Source organism: Falco punctatus, assembly GCF_963210335.1.
Source record: "Falco punctatus genome assembly, chromosome: 9".
NCBI classification, from domain to species: domain Eukaryota; kingdom Metazoa; phylum Chordata; class Aves; order Falconiformes; family Falconidae; genus Falco; species Falco punctatus.
This window is the reverse complement of record NC_137589.1, coordinates 34749803-34766243: the sequence shown is the minus strand read 5'-3', so window position 1 is coordinate 34766243 and position 16441 is coordinate 34749803. Positions and strand designations below refer to the sequence as shown.

The window sequence follows — 16441 nt, the reverse complement described above, 5'->3', positions numbered from 1 at the left end:
TATCCCAATTACACTAATTTAATTGGGTGTTAAAAAAATCCTGGGTTCCCAACAGTAGTAGCCAAGGCAAGGTTGTAGACATCTAACAGGCAAGGGAGCCATCTCTTAATTTGAATTTTTTTTTTCTGTTTTGTTTTAAAAGGTTCTTCTGCTGCTGGGAGAAACGCCTGCTTAGGCATGAGTTCTTTCATGTGAAATTAGTACTTTAACAATAATGTTTCTCTGAGTAGCAGAGCAATGCCTTCACGTGGGAGGTGAGCTTGCAGCCCTGTTTGACACTGGTGCTGCTGCCACTGCTGTCGACAGAGGCTTTGTACTAAAAGAGAGGGAGTCGGGATACCCCTAGTTTATCCCCTCCATCCTCTAGGTCCCTGATGCTGGAACTGACCCCTGGTATGACGAACAAGGGCTTTTTGCCAGGCTTTGCCACCTTTGGACACAGGGACATCAATGCTTTTTTGCCCTGCTGAGAAAATGAGGGTGACTGCACCAGGCAGGGTCCTGGCACCCACCGTAGGCATGCGCACCCACACTGCGGAGCGCATGTACTCACCCCCAGCCCATCCTACAAGAGCCTGCAGCATGTGATGAGCCCTGCCAAAGCCTCAAAGGGGCCATGAGGACTTTTAAACCCACCCGGTGCGTGGCACTCTGTGTTGTTGTGGCTGAAGACAGCAGCGCGTAACCCCGCTGGCCTGGGGAGCCAGGAAGCAGAGAGCTCAAGGCAGGATGCGCTCTCCTGCTGGGTGGAAGAAAAGGGAATTACTTCCTCCCTGGGAATACCCTCCTGAGGCTTTTTCCTTCCCCTTTGGTAAAGATGAAAGAAACACAGTCCACCTCCTGTGCAGAAGAGCTCCTGTTCCTCCCCAGCCCTCCTCTCCTTCTCCTTCTGGTCGGCCTCCCGAAAGCAAAGAGCTGCTGGCAAGGGGAGTCAGCGAGTAAATAGCAAAGGCTGTGGCGGGGGGGACCACGCTTTGCTGAGCACCTGGAGTGAGGCCATCGGAGGGGTCAGCCAGGAACCCCGCTAGCAGCCCAGCTTCTGGCCCAGCACCCCTCCTCACCGAGCACCTCACCACTTGCAGAGCAGCCTGCCTGTGATGGGGCATCACCTGGGGAGCCCCCACAAGCATCACCCACCTCGGGTTTGGAGCAGGGAGTGTGTTTAAGGGATTTCCTATCAAAAAATAATAAACCGAGATTGCTCTGGCCTCACATAATGAGTTTGGCACCAGGGAAGCGTGTTTCTCTTTCTTTGCCTTTGGTTCCCGCAGACTGAGGCTCCTCATCGCCTGCAACAGCATGGCGGTGCCATCGCCTTGTAGCCGCTGTGTCCCTTTACACCATCTCCTCTCTGTGGTCTGTGCATCCAAGGGCAGCCTTCGCTTAGCGGTCCAAGTTGGAGCCTGTGCTGTGACAATTTCCATGGTGCCAGATGCTTCTCCTTCAGTCTGGCGTTTAGGTTTAGTGAAAGGGAACAACCCAAGTGACATTAATTCTTTTAGCATCTAAATAGCAGGGATCAAACTTTCTGTATCGCTAGCTGAGGGGAATAAATAGCTTCAGGCCAAATATTTACAAAACCCCTGCAAATACGAATTACTTTAAGAAAAAAAATAAAGCCAGACCAACACCAGCCCCGCACCGTGATACAGCTAACACAGAGATTCTGGTAACAAATAAGGGGGCTGTGGGTATGGAGACTGAATTGTGGAGAGGAAAGCTCGTGAAGACCTATGGATCCATCCCCCGCCGCTGCTGGCTTGTCCCTCACGCCGGTGTGTGGCACCGGGGGCCGCCTGGCGCGTCCCCACGCAGCCTCCCGCACCTGCAGCCCTGGGGCAGCGCTGTCCCTTCCAGCCCTGGCGCTCTGTGTGTGTGTGTCCCCACACCCCCGCCAGTAATTACCCTGCCGTGAGGCCGCCGGGCCGCCGCCGAGGGCCGCCACCCGAGGAGCACCACCGCCCCCGTGCTCCTTCCCCAGCCGCCGCCTTCCCGCGGGCTGCCCGCTGCGGCCGGGCCCCGGGAGCGGGGCGGGGGCGGCGGGGCGGCGGGCCGGGCCGGGCGACGGAAGGTGGCAGTGCAGTATAATGTAGCAGCCGCCGCCAGCGCTTGCGGAGAGCGAGCCCAGTGTCTCTGCCTAGGTAAAGTACCGCACTTACCGTTTGTTTATAATTCCTGAGGTCTAGGCTAACAACTTTAACCGTATTGAAAAAAAAAAAGAAAAAAAAAAAAAAGAAAAAAAAAGTCAAAAAGCTTTTTATTTATTTTGTGGTTTTGGTTTTGCTTTGTTTTATTTTTTTAATGAGCAGATCAAGCTAAAATTAAGAGAAAAGCAGGCATATCATTTAAGAAAACAAGAGCAAGAAATACAAATATAGATGTGGTCCGGTTTATGCACGCACGCACACGAAACCTAAACAAACAAGGAACCTTTTGTCGACGCAAGCTGAAAACGTAAGAATTCCAGCATGTTCTCGTATTCGCTCGTGTATCTCCACACATCCGGTATTTTTTTCTGAACACCTATCCTAAAAAAATTATTAAAAAACACAAGTAAAAATTTTCCATAGGCTACTTTCATACTGATATATTCCTTCCAGATTTGTCCTTATTTACAAATAAATACAAAGCTTATTCTATATTTTCCCCTCAACACTATGTTACAGCATCCTTATCTTTTCTTTCACAAATAAGGGCCAGTACACATTCAGGGTAATGAAGAAAAACATCCCTGACTCCGTTTGCTTCCTTTGCTTCCTACTCTAGGCCAATTAAATACACGACCCACCAGAAAGAGAATGCTTTTTCACCAGTTTTTAACTTCCTAAAACTAAAATAGCTCCACTGTTCAAATAAATCCTTATCCTTCACCTAAAAACCCCCAACCAAACATGGTCTGGTTTTTGCTTTGTGTTTGGTTTACAGCATTCAATATTCATAAAAAACGCTTTACAAAAAAACCCGGGGGACATTAACTTTCTAAACTTAAAAAAATCTATATGTTATAATTATTTTCCAACATTTTCCATTGTTTGATCTATGAGATATCATGAGGATAATAATTTAGGCCCTGATCCCATTAGTCCTTCCTCAGAGAAATACTATTCGTCAACATTTTCTTTTTTTCTTTTTCTTTTTTTTTTTTTTTTTCCTGGGCCTGAGGTATTTACCAGGCTGAGTATGCCAGGGACAGCGGAGGTGGGGTCAGTTTGAGCATCCCCCAAGCACTGAGCCCACTGACTTGGGGGGGGGGGGGGCTGCGTCTGGCTGGATATTGCAACCCAGGTTCTGCACTCCCTCCTCCGGCAAGGCTCCCACGAGCGACCTTAGGGTTTCATTTACAGCATCCGTGGCAGTTTGGCCTGAGAAAAGGGCACGGACTCTGACTTGGGACCGCTGCCTTCAGTGGGGTAAACGCTGGGGTAAACACTCACAGCATCCCCGACCTGCTACGGCAGCCTGAGCGCTGAGTCAACCCGGAGCTGGATCCCAGTTCCTAAAAAAAAAAAAAAATACACGGCACAGCTTAACATTAAAGATACCCTCCAGAACATTTAAAAATAAAAAGGGAAAGTATTAAACATAGCTTTTAAAGGAAATTATAAGCTTACATAAAAAGGCTTGGGGGGGAAGAGAAAGGTCTTAAGGGTGGATGTCGCTCCAAAGCTTAAAGTAAGTCGCTTTTGCTTTAGAAATTGCACCCTCTTGGCTGGAGATGTTATTTGGTTTAGGCTCTTTTACACGGTTTCTTGGAAATATACAGGCTGCGGAAGGGAGGAGAAAACATCAAGAAATATGATGAGTGTGTGTGGTGGGGGGGGTGGTGGTGGAGGGAAGACTGACAATAAAATAGATCCCCCACTAAATGCATATTCTTCTATTTATGTATTTGATAATGAGGCAGAAATGCCCTTGGCACTCCATAAACAACAGCTCCACAACCAGGAGGGAAGGGCAGAATAATGCATAGCTACATTTCAGATTGTAAACTATTTCAAGTGCTATTAACATGCCAGCCTTTTAGATTATTGGGGATTTTAATTTTATTTTAAGCTAATGTTTACCATTCTTGTAATGTTGCTGTCTTACCTAATTGCTGTTTTTGCAGATTTACAGAAGATTGTTCCTTGTGCAGCTTCTCTCCTACTAGAAGTTCTGTAGAAGCGATAGTTGATTTAACTGTAATACTCATAAAAAAATTTTTAGCTTTGTATCAAAAGAGTGAAATGTTTATATAAATGCATTTTATGATATAAGGCTAAATTTAGGGGTTATTCACTATGATGAATTGGCAATGCAATCCAGAGCCCTGTAACTTTCGGAAAAGGAGATAGCAGAAGTTCACATTCATAATGAAAATAGATTTTTATGTTGCTTTTACAGATGCTTTTTTGCATTTTAAAATATGATTCCCTCATGATAACTAAAAGCGTTTGTGCGTAATGTTTGCAGTGTCAGATGGTATAACTCTATTGTACGATTTAAAATTAAACAATGTAATTACCACTTGGCAACCAATATTTAAAGCTGAAGTAACTATTTCTTCAGACATTATTTAGACTGTATTTAAAAATTCAAACAAAAGCTGTATTTTCTCTGTACATTCATTTAAAAACATTGAAGCTGGACCATTTCTTTCTTTCCTTTTTTTTTTTTTTTTTCAACAAAAAAGAAACCAAAATATTTCTGTTTAAGAAAAATGGATTTGTGATCTCTTGAAAAACAAGCCTTCCTACAGCTGTGCCGAAATACTGCTGCACTGAGACTGTGAGACTGAGAGCTGCAAGAGAAGGTAGAATTTTGATTTTAAACGCGAGTTTCATCCTATGTTCTGATCACTGGATATGGAGATGAGAGCAGGGGATGACTGCTAACCACTGGGAACGAGCATTTCTTCAGTCATCTGATTCAGTGTCTTTAACAGTTTCTAAAATTAACACCAACAACTATAAAAAAACACTCACTTGTATTACACGATGCATATAGGCATCTGGTTTCTTTGAATGTGGCTTATGACCAAAATTTACCATAGCCTTATCTTGGTCCTCCTCTGTTTACTGTTTATTCCATTAATTAACCAAGTCATCATTATCTGTTAGTTACAACCAATTTTTCCAGGATTATGGATATGTTGAATTTTACATATTTATTTTTAGTGGCCCATCACATCTAAGGGAAGAGAGATAAGCAGGATACGGAATTTCTCCTTGTAGCTGCAATCCTTTTCTGAAGCTCAGACTACAGAAAACAAAGGCATTTTATTTCCATGAATCTAGTACAGTCAAACTAGGAGTCAGAAAGGTATTTTACTTCAAAATATCTGCATGAATTTTGAAACTGATTTTCAGCTGGATGTGTAAAAATGTCCATTTTATTTTCTTGGTATAGTATTATGTTTAACTCACCGGGTTTTTTTTTCTCTCTCTTTAATAAAAAATAATTTTCCGCATTCATTTCTGAGCTATTTAATTTTGTTAAAATAAATGGATATAAATTCTTCACTGCAGTGAGAGACAACTTTTTCTCGCCCTTTTTCTTGAGTCAATTCAGTCTATAGAGCGTCTCAATAAGCAGAGCAAAAGCCAGCAGAGAGACGGTCCCCGGCAGCAAAGGCAGCACTCCCTACCCTGCTTCGCTCTGCGGTGCGCATGCCAGCTCCATCCCCAGCACAACTCCCCAAACTAAAACCACATTACTTCCAATGCTCATCTCACATGGTAATTTGGGATAGACAAACTGCTAAAAACATCTCATTAAGGGCTGAGAGGGAAACAATTTTCATAGGGGGTACAAAAAAAGACAATAAAGGGACATTCTTACAATTCTTCTAGATGCTTGAAGACTGAGACAATTTTGTTTTATTTTGTTAAGTTTTTCTTCAATGTTCAGAATTTTCCAGCCCAAGCAAATTATTTTATTTCTATTTTATATTTTTTACTCCCTCATTGTGCCTATAAATGTTGAGTTTCAGGGATTTCATAATAATAAAAATATCAGCCAGAGACATCAGCCCTGCGGAAGTTTTACAAAATTATTTTAATAATGGATTAAAATCTTCTGATGCAGGCATTAAAATCAAGCAAGTTAAATTATGGCAAGCAGTGTCACTTGCATGCTAACTTACCTAACAGGAAACACTTAGTGCACTCTCGCTAAAAAGATCTCAGCTCAAGAAACTTCGCTTGCTAACTGCAGTGAGAAATAACTGACACCGAGTAATTTATATGACCAGTATCTCCTCTCTCTACTAATAGTTAGCATGTGTATGCCAAGCTGGCTGGAAGCATTGCTATCTCTTAACACACCGTGCAGCTATCAGCTTTTCCGTGAGTGTGTGAATCATAAGGCTGCGTTAGCATGAATGCATTTAATTGCGTGAAGAGGCTATTTCCCAGCATTTGCTTAAACCTTAGAAAAACAGCCCTTTGCTTGTTGATTGTAGCTCAAGATCCTAGTAGGGAATGAACAGCGAGCGGGAGCACAAAGGAGGGATATCACTGGGAAAGCGTCTGGGGGTGGTTCAACAGTAGAACTTTAGGAAAAATGCTGGCAATGTTTTCTTGTGGTTTAATTTCTTGTTCCCCAAAGCGCTCTACTCGTTTTAAGTTGCCAGTCTGAGGCTGGAGGCCAGACAAGCATTTGAGCTGTGAGTGGGAAGAAGGGGTTCCTTTTGGTCATCAATGTGGCATTGGTCAGCCAACACTTGACACTGCAGCCTGGCTGGGTCATGGAGCCAGAGTGCTGCCTGCTGGGGCCAAAAGAGCTGGCCTTTGTGTCAGCAGTCCCCCCTGGGTCACTGTACGGTGCCCATGGCCTTACAGGGAGGGCACCTACGAGCAAGTTTGCTGCTGGGACTTTCACAACTCACAGGGCATTCAAGGACCCCTTGCTCCTCTTTGCACCCCCAGAGCTATGACAAGGGCACCACGCAGTCCCTGCATCACTGCCAGCAGGATTTGTCCCTCCACAGGGACACCATGCTGGTGGGCCAGGACATGGCAAAGCCCACGCCAGACCCAGACCGCATCCTCACTGCCCCAGAGCCAGGGGGGCGAGGCAAAGGGGGTGGCTGCGTGCTGAGCCAGGAAGAAAAACGCTGGTTCCTGCAGCCGTTGCCTCGCATGCGCCAAGTAAGAGATGCTTTTCCCCTTTTCATTACACGGGTTTCTTAATAAAAACTGAAAGAGCTTTTTTTTCCAGAAAATGAACCCCAGGGGCCCAATCAGTGAAATACATTAACCTTTCAACTGTCAGCCCCCCTCCCCTGAAATTAAGCAATACCAGCCCTTGAAACAGCTAAATTACCTTCTTATTTTTTAATTGTGTAATGATGGTCCAACAAAAAAGGAGCAACTCAGGACTAGTAAATATTCAATGAAGAAATTTATTGTAGTTCTTATAAAGGGAATACCCACAGCTTTATTCACATGGACTTAAATCAGGCAGAAACTAGAGCGATAGGCATAAAATGAAATAACGGATGCATTATTTCTAGTGGGATTTACATCACCATTTGGTCTAATTATTCCTGATATTTCACCCATCATATTAGAAGCTTCTTCAGGGAAAGAAATAACAGTTTGTCTCCTTGAGAACAAAGAACAAAGTGTCTCTTTGCTCTCAAGAAGCTCAGCTATCATTATGAAGAGAAAGAATCTGTCCATTATCAAGAAATCCCACTAGAAATCTTGAATATCTTACCAAATAATTCCTGAGCACACTAAAAATACCAGCAAATGAAAGAAGCAGAAATTATGGGACCTTGAAAAATAAATAAATAAAGGAGGTATCAAGGATGCTCCATGACCCACTCCTTTTTTTCTTGCAGAATGATAATAATCCAAAAACCAAACTATGCCTGGCATGTACAGTTAATCTAAGCAAGATAGCCATCACTCCTTTATGTAGGAATACTTTCAGCTGTATCTGTGGCCCTGGATTAACTGGTGGGAATGCATTTGCATACATTTGCACGGTGAGTAATTCTCCATGAGTGATTATGTATGGAACCTACTCACAGGACATCTGAACTTTTTTAGATTGGATTTCATGATGACTGCATGGTAAGCCTCAGGAGGAATTGAATATGGCTCTAGGACCATGCACAGCTTTCAAGAATACAAGTTCTTAGGACATACGTAAGAGTGCTTTGTTCTGGTTCTTGTCTTTAATACTGTAGTACCTAGCAAAAAGCATTTTCAATGAGCATGCGGAGCCGTGGGGTTCAGGTGCACTAATTTGGCAACTTCCTAAAGAGGATCTTGCTGGGTCAGCTTGTGAATTGGGAATATCCATGGGTCTGAGGGAAAAAGCAAGCATTTCCCAGCATCTGGCAGTGATCCTGCACCTCTATAGGCAGTCACACTTTGAAAAATGAAAGAAAATAAAACCTCAGCATGTAGAGATAAGAGGGCTCAAAATACCAGTTTTGTGGAGAACATATTTTGTCTTTTTCCTAAAATAAAGGCACTTCTCCAAGACTTTCCAAGGGTCTTTTTCAGTCCCTAAACACAGACATACACTGTTCAGTCACTGCCAAAGGGGATACTGAACGTATTTAACCTTGTATGTAGATGTTGTTTAAATACATTCAGCTTTATTGCTTGTGAAAGTCATTGGTGCTTGAAAGTAGAGTTCTTAAGTTTAGTGGCAGTGGCACGATTTATATGGGTACATGGTGCCGAACATCTGGGAAACTCCACCAGTTAATCAGGGGTGAAGTATGCAACAGCAGATCTCTGTTTCGGTGTGTGGGAGTGGGGTTCTGCCCCGGTAAGGGGTTTCATGGCAACATGCTGTTATGTTATGAAGAATGAAATACTCCCTTGGATAGTTTGCACAGTTCCTGTTGAAATCAGTAACAAATCCGTTCTGATCTGTGACAGAACATAGCTTGGAGCTTGGATGTGGACTTTCTGTGGTTATTGTGGTCCTATAAAGCATCTGTAAAGGATTGAATATCTCAAGGAACTAGCTGCTCTTGCCTTCTATTGAAAGCAATTGCAAGTGGGATGCATGCCCTAAGATGTGATGTTAGTGAAAGCTGAGCACAGTCCCAGATTGCAAAATCAGGCCAGAATGATGAAAACATTTGTATATGTGCTACCCTTTTATTTTCTCTGGCGTGTTCTAAGTAGCCTCTGACCTCTTCTTTCCTCATGTAAAGCTGCTCTTTGAATGGAAACAGAATGCGAAAATGATGACAAAGAGATTTTTGAAACAAACACAATAGCAAAAAAACCAAAAGCAAATGAACTTTCACTGAAATCTAGTACCCTATCAAACTCTTCTACGTTTAGGAAACTTAAGTTTCAGGATTATGGGAGGACTTCATATGAAGGAAGGTGATAGGCTGAGAAATATTCCTGCACTTGTGCGGGTTAAAAAAAAGCCATGCCAGTCCTTGGGGACACACAGGCACACTTCCCGGTTTGCTCAGGTAGCAATGGAGCACCCCCAGGCTGAGCTGTGTCTCTGGGAAGTGCTGTCATTGCCACCAAGAAACTCTTGTTGGATTGATAAATGTGAATGGAAATTAACAGCAGGATAAAGGAACTGCAGCCAGAACACAAAGCTGCTTCCCAGGGTCTCTCCAAAGCTCTACCTGTCATGCATGCATCAAGAATGAGAAAAAAACTTCATTCCAATTCAGTTAAGACATCTTTAGAAGCAGGAGAGCTGAAGTGTTCACAACTGGTTTGAGGTACAGGACATCATCCTATGGGAAGCAAGACACTGGTGGCTTTTTCCTGCAGGTAATGCACAGAGAAGTAATCTCCAGTGTTGGACATGGATAAGGCCATGGGATTTCCCCTGCCAGGTGCACTGCTCCACTAGCAGTCACAGCTCACCAGCTGCCAAGTAGAAACTCAACACTTGTAGGCATGAAACCTCTTCCCAGGCCATCAAGGTGATGATTTCTCCCCTTTTCCCACAAGGAAATATAATGCTCCACTTCTTCAGTTTATAGCCTCTGCTCCACAGCCAATTCCCCCTAGCTCTGCCTCAACCACCCCATCCCCCTCCCCTTGCACCTTCCCCTCCCTAGTCTACCTCTTTTTAAAGGAGTGGAACTTTGCTTTCTCATTCCTCTTCTAGAAAGATTCCGTTGCTGCCGTGTTTTTGAAGAACAGCTGAATCAACTGCACCCTTCCAGCTCCTATCCTTCTCTTGGGCATAAAATGTGTTTAGCCAGACTCATCATTAAAGTGTTAGCAAGTCCCTTGCTCAGTGACACACCTTCTTGCAGGCAAGGCATGGGACACGTTAGGCTCTTCATCAGCTGATGGCTGGTGGGTTTCTGCACTTGGTGAATATCATCAGAGTTCATTGATGTGTGTCTGAATCATCACAGTCTTGGTGTTGTGTTTCAAATGCCTTACATGCTAGCTGAGTCTGTCTATAGTTAATATCCCAACATCAAGGGGTCAGAATTACCTTGTCTCAGTTATTCTGATGTGTTTTTTTCCTTAGGGTGGGTTGCTGAGTGAGTCTTGCTTCTCTTGTATTTGACCCATTTAAAAGATTTTACTTTCTTCCTTCCAGGACCTGTTAGAAAAAAAAATCAAGGGACGATATTCCACAGATCAATGTGGACTACTGCCAAGCCTCTATCCCCAAATACATTCATTGTTGCTCTCAAAAAGATCTTGCAAAGAAAGAATACTGTGCCTTTTAAATGTGGGGCTTTTTTTGAAAATTGAACTACTGTGTGCATCACAGTTACTAAGAAATCTTAATTATGTTGGTGGAGAGAGCCCACATGCCTATCCATGTCAACACCGACTCTCACTTCCTCTGATTTAAAAAACGTAGTATTTAAGAGTGAAAAAGGAATCTAAATCTATATTTGCATATTCAGAATTCGACATACATTTTAAAAATCTATCCCAAGTTCCAGACTCTCTGGGAAATGTTAAAAATACAGTCCATTAAAAAAAAAAAGGCTCTGCAGAGTTCAGGACCAAAACAAAGTAGAACAAAAATCTCCAGTTGCTTGAACCCCAATTACTTTTCATCAACTACAGAGAGTAAGAACCAAAGGCATTAGCTGCAGATGAGTCTCTTTCAAATTAGAGGTGACTATCATACTCAGAAGGAGCAGCCTGTAGGTTAGCAACAAATTTTGCTTTGAAATTATTGGCGATCACTAAGTTAGGGCATGTGTGTACCACCTCTCGAGGAAATAAAAGAGCAAAACTTTACTATATTTTAGCTCCAGCCAAGAAAAGGAGGTACAGTGATCATGTGCAGACTGATTCCTTTAAGAAACAGAGAAGCTTGGTAAAAGCTTAAAGATTCCCTTCATTAGGAAGTTTGTTGCTTTCTAGACAGGGCTAAGGAATCTGGGATTCAGATCAAAAGTGCTATGAGCATCCAGTGATTCAGGACCTAGGGATTTTGTTTTGGCATCCTGAGAATTAGGTACAAAGGTTAAAGGCCTTTAATATGGGTGCAAAAACAGAGGCTGAATATCCAACAGAAGTGGCGATGCTAGGGAGGTTGCTATCTGCAGTGCACAATGGAAAGCTGAACACTTTCAATACTGTTTTCCATCACACATCACAGGCAGCCCTGAGATCTTCCTGTGGTTGACTGAGCATGTCTAGTGACAGCACAGACTGAACAGTGGCATGAGAAAGCATCCTTTCCATACCATAGTGCAATCTGACAGTGCCTTGCCGGGAAGCAAAGCTGGCGTGGTGCTCCAGTGGTTGCAGCAGCCATTCCCCATTGCCACCTTATTCATTGTGGTAAAACAGTAAGTCATAGCAAAAAAACTCAGAGCCACGTAAGGCCTCACATCTCCATTGTTTTAGTAATAGGTGTCTATTTTCTGCCTGAATTACATAATTTTAGGATGAAAGTTAGCAATGGCGTAACAGTCTACCACTTTCTAGGAAGTTAATAATTCACCATATTATTAAAAGCATGGGAGAAATTTACTTAAGCAAAATGTAATACCCTAAGTAGGACTTTGGTCACCATATCTTCAGTTTTGCAGAAAGTGGGACAAAAAGCTTAGATATTTAAAAAGCAATGTTTTCAAAGTCCTATATATTGATATACACCTGCTCCCATTAATAGGAAAAGTAACAAAACAGAGCCAACAGTTAAGCACTGCTGAAGCTCCCAGGTGAAACTGTAAGATTTTGGTTTTGTATGTCAATCAAAGGTTGCCTCCAGCACAAATTCTCCCAACTCTAAGCAGACAGCCACGCAGTACTGAAGCAGAGGGAATATACCACCTCTGAATTACCACACTCGCTTACTGGAGCCCTTTAGCAGTATTACGCTCGACTCCTGCACTTGGCTGTGCTGCCGAGAACAAGCAACTCAGCGTGGTCTGACTTCAACTAAGATGCATAAGAAGGACTGGGAGGGAGGATGGCCATGTTCGTAATGAAATAATAATATGTTTCACAGAGATAGCATGGTTGGGTCAGATGGAGAAAAAGGGTAAGTACTGCTCCTGAACGGATACTTCAATAAGATCTCCATTCTGCGAGATGAGATATATTCTGGCCCAAACTTTATTCCTACCAGAATCACCCTTATAAAATCCCGTCTTCACTGCAAGACAGCTGAGAATCAGACTTATTTATATCTGAGGTCTTGAAAAGTTGTGGACAGTGTTACTGGCTTGACTCAAGCTTTCTCCTGGCCTTTAAAACTCTTGTGAGTGGTTAGCCAGAGAACTGGCAACAGCTCCTCAGGCTGTGCATTCTCTTTCTGTTACAAGTCTCCTTGTCTTACTTGTTCAACCCGTCTTTTCCCTCTAAAGCTCCACACTTCTGAAGATGTGATTGCAATTAAGCCTGCAGTGGAGTCTCTGTGCATTATTTACATTATCAGTACGCAGTTACTTAAGACTTTGTGCCAACTCCTTCCAGCAAAAAAAACCCAAAAAACCCTGACAGCAGAGAAACTGAAAACCGGTATAACTAAGAAAGCCATTATTTTGGGGGCATGCCATGTTAACTACTGCTCTACCATGAGCTCAAAATGCAGCTTCTCCTGAAATACAGAGCTGACAGTGCCAGATGCATAGGTACCCTGTTTAGAAGTGCCCCTATAATGAACATTTCCCTTTGGGAGAGGAAAGACAGAGGACATTCATATGAAATACAGCTATCAACATATAGATGCTGCTTGGGCTCTCATGGTTACAGTGGAAGAGGAGTAAGCCACAAACTTTGCCTTTGATTGCAAAGCTATTTCTGGGCAGAGAAGCTACATGACTGCTGGTGGCAAAGGGCACACTGAAATGTAGTACTCCATTGCCCGTCTTTCAAGGCTTTTCACTTGCTGGTATCTCATTCAAGAAAAGTTGAGAGATGATCCATCTCAAAAGGCTGCAAAATTCCTAGTACCATAGTCCCAAGGCATAAAATGTGTCTCTTATTTAGAGGAGCAACAAGGCCTCCTGCAATCCCTTACAGCCGAGCTTGATACTTAGGTACCTCATCTCCATAGCTAATGACATCTGGGGAGGAAGCAGTAGCGAAGACTGTAAAGGAGAGTTCCTAATAGCCGGACTTTGATTTCTCCACTCATAACAGAGCAGGGAGCCTGGGACTGTGTCTACTTCAAAAATATTTATTGTGGGGGAGAAAGGGTAGGAAGAAGAGTGCTTCTACCAACAATGCTGCGCTATCTGGGATGCTGGAGGTCCCAAAGAGAGGTCACTGGAGCAGAGATTGCTCCTTAACACATCTCCCACTCAGAGGTCCTTAATGACAAGGTCCTGCAGATCTTCCCAGCTTCGGGTACTCAGACATCCATTTCCACCACTGTATTTCTGTGGCCCACGGCAGAGGGACACCCAGCAGACGATGCAAACCTGTGTGTAATTTTAGAATACTTGGTACCATTTTATGTGTCTGCAGCTACTCATGCGCTTAAATGCCATACAATAAATGCTTACAAAAGTTCACGGAAGGAGTGATCAATCGAATCCCATCTGAGTTACCTCTTGGTCTCTCTGTTTCCCCTGGTTCCTTTGTTACGCTTCTTGCATTTGTATACAGACAACTCAAAAACTTTCCTAGGTGACCTTTGAAACTCTGCCTTTCTTCCTTTGTTCCATTTCCTGAGTTTTTCACTTAATGTTCTCTCTGCACTTTTTTCCTTCTCTGTGGATCTTGCATTATCTGTATCATCACTTAAGATTTTTCCCCTGTTGTCCAAGTATTTACTTCAGCAACCTTTTCGTCTCTCATGGTCTCTGCCCCTGCTAAACAGTAATCCTGGCCTTGCCCTTCAGCCCATTTCTTTAAACACTCTCTCTATGGAGCTGTTTCTGGTTTTCTTTCTGTTCAAATTAATTCCATCCTACCTCTTACTGACATGTTCCAAAATAAGCCCTAAACGTCCAATAAAAGTAAAAACCTCCTACGTTAGGTCCTGCTCCAAAGCTGATGAAGTCAATGGAAAGACTCCATCAGCTTCCAAAGACTTGGTCTGATTTACGCAACTATCTGATTCTTGTGCACATGCGCACCATTGCTATTTATAAACTGTGGGTTTAATATTGCAAAATATTTGGGATTTTGTTATCACAACCTTGGAGAATTATGAAGAGGAAAAAAGAGGTGGGTGTGTGTGAGAGAGTTTTTTAGGATCAAAATAAAAATCTGAACCAAAAATAGAATGGGATTATTAATCAAGAATTTAACTTCAGACAGGTTTTTGTCCTGGAGGACAGACTAGGTTCAGAAGGCTCCTGCCCTTGGATATTTTCTCTTTCAAATTTAATGGCATTGTTCATTTATTTTTCACATTCCTAGCAAATTTTGAAGTATCCCTAGTGACTTCTGAAAGGAGTATGATTTCTGCAGGTGCTAAGCACTTATGAAAAACTCCTAACATGCTGAGTACCTTGATGCCCTAAACTAAAAGAACCCAAATCACTAATTGCTTTTTAATCTTTACACCCACGCATTTTGTTCTTTAGTTCCAAATTAGTGATGATGTTACGAAAGCAAAAAATCTTCTCTTGATTAAAGTTTCTAAAACAGCTTCAGAAACATCTGAGAAAGTCAAAACCTGTTCAGCCTGCGGTGACAAAGTCACTTGATGCCTCATTGCAGCCCAGCAGTTCTGGTTGGCCCTTGTAGTGGCTTTGGTTTGCATTGATCATTATAGTCCTTGCAGAAAGTAAAAGTCCAAAATCGATGAAGCACAGCAGCTTGAGAACATGAAGCTCTCCTAAAATAGCCAGAGAAAGCTTATTCCTGCTAACTACATGATAGAGGCAGTGAGTTTTATCATAGTAGTACTGAAACATTCTTAATATCAAAAAGAAAAAGAATGTGGCGTCTGAGTTACTGTGGAAATTTTACTTGCAAAGCAGAAGTCTAGAGAGTCAAAAGAAACGTTGTCTTCTTGCAGCGTGGCCTTTCTGGCACCATCTTCTCCGTTGACTACTTTGTTAGTGACACCTGTATTATTATGTGATAAGAACCAAATCCTTCAACTTTAGTGAAGGCCCTGGAATAAATTCCCATTTGGAGAGAAAGGGTGTTTCAGCATATGGTATCTTAACCTCCTCAAGCTCTCAGGTAGAGATTCTTCAAGAATAGGACATGGTACACGTAACGGAGCTTTCTTTATTTTTGTTCTTCTAAAGTGTAGAACTAAATAACAAAAGTTTTTTGTACTTCTCAACAAAGACCAAACCCTTTCTTTTATAACAGCCTGAGCCTTACACAGCACATTTCAGTGTCTGATTCCAGCTAAAGTGGAAGTTCAATCAAGTCTATGTGGTTGTATTGATTTTAAGGTTTGATTAGCAAGGTACTTCAACCTGGATTTAATTTTGTGTCTGTGAACAGTCATTGAACTCAGCAGGAAAACTCATGGCCACAATCTGATGTGTATTTGTGAGCGTTTTTTAAGGGCAAAGGAAAGGGCAAACATCTCAAACAACTTTGAAAGAGAGGCTCAGACGCAGTAGGCAGCATTACTATCACACTAAATAACGTAAGAACAGGTCTTCCACTGGTAGAAATGTGAAAAGGTCCACTGAAGTCAGAGATACCAGGTTTGTGGGATTTGTGCACCTGTCCCATCATTATCACAATGTTTCTAACAGAAGCTGGACCAAAAATGCAAAAATAATTTCATCACTCCAAAATCTGTGGAAGCTGTTCTCATTTCTTAAATCTTGGTTTGGTAGAAAAAGGTTAACTTTCCAGAAGCCCCATTTTGTCATATTTTGTTTGGGGAATGGACAAGATGACCTCCTGAGATCTTTTCCAACCTCAGCCATTCAGTGATTCTGTTTTCTTCCTCTTAATGCTTTTGTAACTTTTAAAAGAGATTTCTCTGACAGGTGCAGAACCAGAAAAAAATAAAAAGGAAAACGGGAGATGATGGTGAAAGTGTAACCATTATCATAACAATGATAGTATAAATCTGTACTACTTCGTAATCATCA

General features: G+C 42.5%; 1 long non-coding RNA gene across 1 annotated transcript in view; it reads right to left on the bottom strand.

The window, feature by feature from the left end:
- Positions 1–3114: 3114 nt before the first annotated feature.
- The window catches only part of LOC308070049, a 33848-nt gene continuing 20521 nt past the window's right edge, over positions 3115–16441 (bottom strand). The window contains exons 1-2 of the long non-coding RNA XR_013930600.1: positions 4090–16441; positions 3115–3496 (exon numbers count right to left, since the gene is read on the bottom strand). The exon at positions 4090–16441 is cut by the window's right edge and continues 20521 nt beyond it. This is a non-coding gene — a long non-coding RNA (uncharacterized lncRNA). The remainder of the gene's footprint in view (positions 3497–4089) is intronic.